Here is a 9,873-nt window from a genome sequence, read left to right as displayed (position 1 = left end):
AACCAAACGTACGAAAATAAGTACCCTTTCTTGTTCCAAGACAATTCTGCAATACTTGCTCATCCACGGGAATTGGACTACTAACATCCACATTATCAGATTCCTTTGACTGAGCCACCATATTATCCTACATTTTGAAATGTCAATGAAGTAACATATATAGCATTCAAAATTTCAAATAATTGCGAATACAACTTGAATGACCATAATAATATTCATTGCATAATATATAGTAAGAAGAATTCTATAAAATTCTGGAAAAAAAAAAAAAAAAAAAAAAAAAAAAGAGGAAGAAGATATATACTAAAAGTATGCATTATATATACTTCACAAATTTATCACTAATTTAAATAAATTAAGCCGTAATTACGATTATCTTAACAAGATGAATCATGGCATTTTGTAACAGAGCTATACAGTGAACAGAGGGAAAAACAACAGCCTTATGCACTTTCAGAAATCTAAAACATGGGTATATTTAAAAACATGGCATTGCTTAGTAGATGTAAGTGATGGAATGGTACTGTTCTAAGTTGGAGTTACAAGAATGACCAAAGCTGCGAGTAATTCATGCTACAGCAATGCTATATTGTTGTTTCTCATGCAATAATATATGTTCCTTCTTGAACATAAAATACTGAAATAGATGTAACATAATGCAACCGGTTAGTTAGGGATAAATAACAATGAGAAAAGTACTTCCCCATCAAAGAGCTGTTCACACACTTGACATCCATACAAATGAACACCAACCATCTATAAGCAAGAAGAATAAGAGCCAGATGACAATAAAGCAAAACTTAGTTCTAGTAGCAGCAGCAAATCTCAATGACAACAAAAATAGCACTGTAAATAGACCTCTAACGAATAAGAACAAAAAACCTTAAAGATTGTGTAGATACTCTTCGCTAGCTAGCTTAATTTCATCTTCATATTTGATTGTTCAATCATGACATGTATTGTATAAAGGATAGACTTTGTTTCGGGTTCATACCAAAAAGCTTATATGTGCATGTTTGATATCCAAATGTTCTAAAAGCTCAAGAATTTAAACTTATCGATCACCTTCGAGGATATGTTCCAGGTTCCACATTTAATTAAATATAAATACCAATTGAATTGGTAATCAATTCACTTTTTTTTTTTTTAAATGTCTATGTTACAGCAAGGGTAATCCTATTTCAAAACTCACCTCCTCTTGTCTATGAGTTTTTCCACTTTTATCTTTTATCTTTAGAAAAATAAAGAATATGTCAATTTAACCACAAAATATATATATATATATTTTTTGTGGTACCTTTGTAGCTCTAATCTACTTTAAGGATTTATCCAACTGATGCTCAAGAAACTCAAGATCCTTTAAGTTTAGTGGGCCCAGATCTTCCCCAAGAAGGTGCCTACAGTATTAAGGTTTAATATTTTCATCAAAAGATATTGTTTCACAAGAACCGTTAATTAGGCAACATACTATCCCTTTCTTCCATGAGATCAGAAGCTTGAATTACCTTTGATATTGTAGTAATAAGTTATATTGGGCTTTCAGTTTTACGTAGTCCTTGTAGCTGTTTTCCTGTAGACATGACAACAAATGAGTTATGTAATTAAAAAATTATAAGGCCATTATTCAATCTGATCATCCAAAATCGAGGGTAGTAGGAGGGGTTAACTGGATACATATCACCTAATATTTTACAAATTTTTGGACAAAGTGAAAATTATGTAAAAAGTTAATGCAATGGTAGTCTAACATGTTCAGAGCCTTTGTTTTCGGTTCCTTTTTCTGTGTTTGGTTTGCAAATTTTGGATTTGGATTGCCTAATAAGATTTATGTTCGTTGAATTCCTTCTGATAATTACTATAAATTAACCTAGAACTAGAGCAGGATTCTCTCCTCTATCATGTTCTTTACATCGAAGTATTCTTGATCGATCTGATAGAAGTAGTTGAAAGGAGAGGGAGAGCTTAAAAATTGCAATGGTCAAGCAAACTGCAAGCAATATTGACAGATACTGTGAATGACTAGGACACTTCTACTAGGTTAAAATTCAGATCAACAACAGTTGGATGAAGTCGATTCTTATGAAGAAGGCTCCTCATTAAGTCGATTCTTCGATCAAATTTACAACATCTTAATATAGTTCCCAGATGTAGAAGCTTTTAACTACTTTTGGTATTAGCGATATGCTGATAACTTGTATCTGTTTATGTTTATTGTTTTAAAAGATTGATATCTTGTGTATCTAAGAACTACCAAATGGAGCTATAACTTGTAATACGAAAGACATGCCTGCAAAAAAGATTTTGGTATAGATATGAAAGAAAAACTTGTGCTCTGAATCTGTTATTTAGAACTCTCAGTTGGTTTAAAACAAACAGAACTTGGCAGCATTAATTTGTAAAGTTCTTAATTATTTAAAATTCAAAAGCTTTTCAGTATGCATAAATCTTATACAATAATCATCCAGAAAATTACAGCAATAGAGAAGGAAAATCTAATGTAATAGGCCCAAAGTAGAGAATCCCAAACCCCAACCTTAACCCGAGACAAGGAAGGAAAGGATTATCTGTAACTCAAAACAAAATAAAAAATTACGGAAAATAAAGATATTGTGCAAAGTAACCAGGGATTTGTAACACAAAATAAAAAATATTACGGAAAAGGAAAAAACAACTAAAGATTTGTGTGAACATGTTAAAATACAAAACAAAAATAGTGAGGAAATAGAAATCGAAATCTCTTACCTGCCAAGACAAATCAAAATTTGTCGATATTCAGGAACATGTGATAGATCAATAGGCTTTTGCTGCTCTTGACAATTTAGGGTACAAATTAATTGAGAGAGAAAGAGAATAAATAAATTGGGAATAATCAAAGAAGATATGCAATAAGAGAAGAGAAATGGTATGGTTGCAGAGAGAAGGGGTTTTTGAGAGTCGGCATCTATGGATTATAGGGAGAACGAGATCTAGCCATGGGGTTAGAGAGAGAGAGTTTTTTGCATTGTGGCTACCGGGTTCAAAGAGTGCTGAAGAGTGAAGAAAGTAGGTTTTGTTAAAAACACAAATGACGCAGTTTTTCTTTTTTTAAATTGTTATTTTATTTTTTTATTTGGTATTTATAAATGAAGAGAGACATCATGGACTGACATGTGTAGTATTAATTAGGAACGGAAAAGCCTTTGTCCCTACACATCTATTTTCCGTCCCAAAATCCAATTTTGCCAAATTTATTTCCCCCCAAAACTGTTGGCGCCCATTTTTTTTGTTTCCCTGGCATAGCAAAAGCTGGTGGCGTGCATTTTTTTGGGTCACTTGGGACGACAAGTTTATTTCGTCCCAAAAACCTTCCTTTTTAAGACGGAATTTAATCTGTCCCAAATAAGCACATTTCTTGTAGTGATTCTTTAACTTATAAGGGCTGCAATGACTTCCTTGAAACTCCGGTGAGTAAATGTAGGGATGGCAAATTCCCCATCCCTGCCGGGGCCCTGCCCCGCCCCGCCCCGTTTATAGCGGGGATGTAAATCCTTTTAGCTAAACGGGGATGGGAATGGGGATGGGGATGGGGATAAGTTTTGAATCCCCGCCGGGGCCGGGGCCGGGGATGGGGTAAACTCGTCCCGCCCCGATTAGGTGTGAAATTACTAAGATACCCTTGCCCATATTATTATATTTACAAAACTAGCCTATACTATATATATACCTAAAACCTTGTCCTAATAACCCAAGTCGTCGTCGCCTCCTCCTCCTTATCTTCTCTCTTTCTTCTCCTAAGATTCGACAACAACGTCGGCTCTTCCCCGTCCTTCCGAATCCGTCTCCGTCATCGGATTTTTCGCGTCCTTCTGAATTCTTCTCTGGCATCGGCTCTTCCCCGTCCTTTCGAATCCGTCTCCGACATCGTCTCTTCCCCCTCACAGGCATCGGTTGAAGAATTTTTTTTCTGGAAAGTGGTTGAAGAAATTCTTGTTCTACGTGTCTTCTCTTCCCTTTCCATCACTAAGGACTTCACTGTTATGAGGTGATTGTATGTGTGTGTGTGTGTGTGTGTGATTTTTAATTTTTTTTTTTACAACTGGAACTGAGATTTTTTTTTTTTTACAATAGGAACTGAGATTTTTATTTTTGAGATTTTTATTTTATTTTTTACAATTGGAAATGAGAATTTTTTTGTTATGATATTGAGAAGCAGCAAAACTTAATCGGGAGCGAGGGTGACGGGGACAGGGGCGGGGAAGATGGTGGCGAGGCGGGGGCGGGGATGGGGGTGGGATTGAAATTTTTAACGGGTACAGGGGCGGGGATGGGTGGTAAAATTTTTGGCCGGGGATGGGGATAGGGAATGAGATCCCCGCCCCACCCCGCCCCGTTGCCATCCCTAAGTAAATGAGCTTATATCAGTTTGTAATTCAATTAGTAAACCTCCAAGATATGGCAAACAACACTTGACCAAACCCCAACATGCCAATAAACCATGATCAAATTGCATTTAGCCATACTCCTTCATTCAGGAAAAAATAAAATTGCATTTAGCCCTTTAAATATGCATTTTGTCATTAAAAGAAAAAACCTCAAAATAAGCATATTAGGGACCAACAGAGTAGAACGATCACCCTAGATTCCCATAACCATCACACTTAAGGTTTGTTGGAAAATTCCTATAAAAGATGTTTTCTACTTAATTGAAGCACTCATAGCTATAAGATTTGGAGTCTTATTTAGAAACTTGAGAATTTTGCTTAGGGAAAAGAAATAAATAAAAACATATAAACTTTAATTAATTAAACTAATATAGACCAACTAAAAACCATGAACAAAGGTTCATTACAATAATTTGGACCAAAATATGACCCATAAATCCTACTGCAGCCCAAAAACGGAAAATTTGAAAAATTATTAAAATAGAACATAAAAAGAAAACATATATAAATTAAACTAGTAACAAACTGAGATAATATATATATATATAAGACTTGACTTGTATTCGAAGTTTCAGATTTGCTCATAATCGTTGAACCAAAAACCTACAATGTTTCCGATTTGTTTCAGAATGTTTCAGATTTGCTCATAATCATGAGATAAAGAGACTACATATTATGATTGTAGTGTTCATGAATATAAAGAGATTATGATATTGTCTGTTCTCATACATCCTTACAAAAATCTAGTATTCAATTAAGGAAAATTATCTGCTTCAAATATAAAAGCAAATCTAAGGAAAAAATTCTTAGCAAAATGTTTGTGTTTGATTCATAAATGATAATCTTATTATTTCCCTTTTTTATTAGCATTCTGAATTTGAGACTTATGTGATGCAGCTACTTTCTTGGATTTTACAGCTACTTCCTTGGATTTTGTACAGTGGGGTGGTTTTTTGACAAGTGCAGATTGAAACTCAAGTGCTAGAAGGTTTATCAATTTTTCAACAGAAGTGTTAAGAAATTGATGATTTTCTTGACAAATGGATGTACTTTTTGTTTTGGAATATTGATAAATAATTAATTGTAAAAATGTTTTAACTCTTTTGATGTATTTAATGGAATATGTATGTTTTTTTAATTGAAATGAATTATAGCTGAAAGTGATGTGAATTATAGGTAGTGGATGATTAACAGGAATTAATTAAGGGTGCATTATTTATAAAAAATATATATATTTTATTTACGGGGAGCTTGAAATACCGTAAATAAGTGAAAATCCTCCTTAAATAACTTTTTTACGGCATATATGGCAAGTCGTGAGAATGGTTTATATTATTTACGGGTACTTAAAATTTGCCGTAGAAAAGTTTTCTACGGCATGATTTAATGTCTCGTGAGATTATTTACGGGTAGTTAAAATTCACCTTAGAAAACTTTTTATGGCATGCTTTTGTACCTCGTCAGATTATTTACGGATAGTTACAACTTGCTGTAGAAAATTTTTCTGCGGCATCCGTGGGTACGTCGTGAGATTATTTACGAGTAGTTATACTTCGGCGTAAAAAACTTTTCTACGGCAGGCAATGGTGTCTCTTGAGTTTTCTACGGATAGTTATAATTCGCCGTAGAAACCTTTTCTACGACATGCCTCGGCACCTTGTAGGTTAATTAAATAAATTTTAATATATATAAACGAAATTATTTTCTACAACGAATCTATTGTTTTTCTACGAGGTAGATTTTTTCCCTTAAAAAAAATTGAGTATTTACGGAACCCTCATACACGAGTGCCTAGAATGGGCCGTGAATAGGTTTCCACGGCGTTTTTGACCCCTTGTAGAAGCCCTTTTTTCTTGTAGTGCAATTTCATTAATTTCATCTCTGTTATAAGAAAAACATAAATAAGACAAAACAGAAAATAAATGAAAAATAAAGTTCATCCAAATGAAGATGTGCAGAAGAGACATAGCCATAATGGGCTAAATATGTACATGATTAAACATATATACTTTCAGTCTTTCACAAAGTCTGTCATGTAACTTTTCAAAAAAAAAAAAAGTCTTGTTCATGTAATTAAAGCTTTGTTCCAAATATGTACAGAGATAGTTGAAGAAGAGGAGAGAGGAAGTGAGAGAAAAAAAACCTACTTGGTGGAGTCGCCGTAGTAGACACCGGAGAGACAAAAAATCTGGTGGAGAGTTGTTGAGCTCGTAGTCGATTTCGAAGAGAGGAATCGCCTTTCGGTAGTCGCGAAGGAATAGAGGATTTGGGAATTTTGGGTCTAAGGCACAGATTTGTCTATTTAGACTTCAGCACAACTATATTTACTGTGTAGTTGTTTTTTAATGCTTTCAAAATTTTACTTTTAAACGTCTAAAATTACATTAGGTACATCGTTTTTCTTTAAAGAAATTACAAAATATACCCTACCGTGTCCAGCATGTGTCCCCCGCGTATCCTATCCGTGACTACCCTATGTCCAATAAAAAATAATTTCTAAACACTTCACAGAAGTGTCAGACACGTGTCTGACACTGGTACGGGATCCTGGGAGGGGTGTCCGTGCTTCATAGCTCATCACTGATATCAATATACACACAAATGTTTACAAATATATATATATATATATATGTGTGTGTGTGTGTGTGTGTGTGTGTGTGTGTGTGTGTGCAAGGATTTAAGATGCGTATATATTGATTCATTGATCGATTCCTCTATTAAAAAAACTAAATCTACTGAAGAATATCCATTCTGAATCATTCATTCAATTATTCAAACACCGTGTATAATTTCTTTGAAGCATCCTAAGATCCATATATATATATATATATATATATATATATATATATATATATATATATATATATATATATATAGAGACACACACACACACACACACACACACACACACATATATTAGAACACATGAGAATGCTCCAAAGTAATTAATTCACTGAACACACACACACACACACACATGTATTAGAACACGTGAGAATGCTCCAAAGTAATTAATTCATTGAACAAGGGATACTTGTACATGCAATCACGTTCATTTTTGTAATCAATAAAATAAAGAAAATAACACATAGTTGGGAAATTCCTTAAAAGCTGAGATATCTCAAAGTGATGAGTTCGGTTCAGCGAGTATAAACCTTTAAGTGCTACGCAAGTGCGAACTTCTTTTTTTTTTTTTTTTGATCTGAGATTAATTCATGTATCAGTCATCATAGATCTGGTGGTAGCCGGTGTTGTAACCTTCGTCGCTGATCTAATGGTAGTCGGTGGTGTAGTCATTGACTGGTTGTATTAACAGCAATGGGCCTGGTCTGTTGAGGGAGAAACGACAAAGAGTGCGTCAATTTTAAATAGTTACCGCTATGTTAGACCAAGAGGGGGGTTGAATTGGTCAACACCTTTTTCAATATTAACTTAACAGCAATCAACACAAGTAAGCAATAGGCAATGCAACAGAATTTACAAGGAAACCCTCTCAATTAGGGAAAACCTTGGTTGTTAGCCAATGCCAATTCAATCATCCACTAGCTACAAGTAAGCTGTTACACACTCAACTGTCTCACTCTCTGCACACACTCTTGTCACAGAAGTAGACTCTAGTTTTCACACACTCTACTCACACACTAGCTCAACACAGTGTATACACACACTCCCCCTGTCCTAGGGAACCCTGCCTGGACCAAACAAGCTCTCTAAGCTCACCAAATACATCATAGCAGGTGTAAAACAATAAACACAAGTCCTTCCTACAATTGAAATAGGGCAGGCAACTCAGAATGCTAAATTACCACTTCAAAACATCAATTTGCAGCATTTAGTACTTGAGGGGTAAAATGGGAATTTCTCTCGAGATTCATTCAATAGCATCATACTCAGTCTTCATTCATTGTGGTACTCATGATCATAGCTTTGAACAATGAATTATAGCATGAGAAGATCAAAAAGTTCATTACAGCCCTTGGTTCAGCAAAACACAGTTTAAGCCCTAGGGTTTGAATACTCAAAATTGCAGCTAACCAATATTCTATCACAAAGTCAACTTCAACAGTCTAGATTCATCAAAATATACTTGCTCGAAGATTAAAATCTCATAATATAGCAAGGCATAATCAATCAGCGCTTGAATCCAAGAATTAGTCAGCAAATTAAGCAACACAGGTGAGCTCACTGTCCAAATTTGATTTCAGCATGTTTTTCAACAAAACTTTGTACTGAGCAAGTGTAAATAGGTGAATTATACCTGTGTCAACCCTCAGACTAGACCACAGCACCTTGGAACTCAAATTCACTACTCAGTCCAACCCTTGCAGCAGCAATAACAACAGCAGCAGCATCTCCTCAGTAAAAATACACTAGCAAGGCTTGAATCAGTGAGGTTTTATAGCATGAATCATCAGAAAAACACTCAGAAAATCAAGTTCATTCAATACTCTCGATAGAATATAGGCTGCAACTCAGTTTTTCATATCACTCAAAAGGCTTGAACCCTAAAATAGCTATAACAGCATATTTATAGAGCCACACAATGCACAGGACTTCATACACCCTCAGAATACTCCTGTCACCTCTAGCCAATCATTGATAAAGCACAATGCAGATATTTTCAGGAGCTAGAGCCAATCACAGAAGGCCACTTCAGTAATATTGTCACCATGCACATTAGAATTCACATATACATACTACAAAGCTGTACATTCCATTCAACTCAAGACTTAGCCTCTAAGAAATGCAATATTCTTGCATATTCACTTACTTTAGGACCATTGAAACGTGTTACACTCACGAGCATAGTAAGAAAGGACCAAAATACCCTTGCAACAGATTTTAAACTTCTCAGCTAAGAAAAAGTCCTGAGACTGTTCAAAGAGCAATGCAGATTCAATCAAGCCAATCCAGTGCAATGCAGCTACCTAAGCATATATACATACATATATTGAATAAAGTTGAGAAATGACAGTGCTACCCCTGAAACCACCTATAATAACTTTTCATGAACTGAGTCCACACTTAACATAGCAGTTTCAGCTAAAACAGGTAAACACATTGTGATTTACACACTAAGACTACTATGCAGGATTAATCACTGATGAGAAAATGACCACACTGCCCTTGAACTTTATTTCAAGCAACATTGAAAATTAATAAGTCCTTTGAGCCCATTGATAAACAGGTTTTTGACATTAATGAGGCAAACAATACCTAGGGGACCTTAGGACCAACACGCTACCGCTACAGTAATCGAAAGTAATTCCTAGCTACAGTATAGAAAACACAAAAAATAATAAAATCTCACTTTCTCTTTCCTTCTTTAAATGTGAAAGTAAGGGATGAAAAGTAAGATTATATTAGTAAACATCATTTATACTTTTATTTCACTTTTTAGGAATTGACAGTAAAAAACAGGAAGTAAATCTTGTTAGTGAACAAATCCTAA

This window comes from Cornus florida, unplaced genomic scaffold, assembly GCF_030987335.1.
Source record: "Cornus florida cultivar Cherokee Brave unplaced genomic scaffold, ASM3098733v1 CherokeeBrave_3.0.0_Hap2_Chr06, whole genome shotgun sequence".
NCBI classification, from domain to species: domain Eukaryota; kingdom Viridiplantae; phylum Streptophyta; class Magnoliopsida; order Cornales; family Cornaceae; genus Cornus; species Cornus florida.
This window is presented reverse-complemented; position numbering follows the sequence as displayed.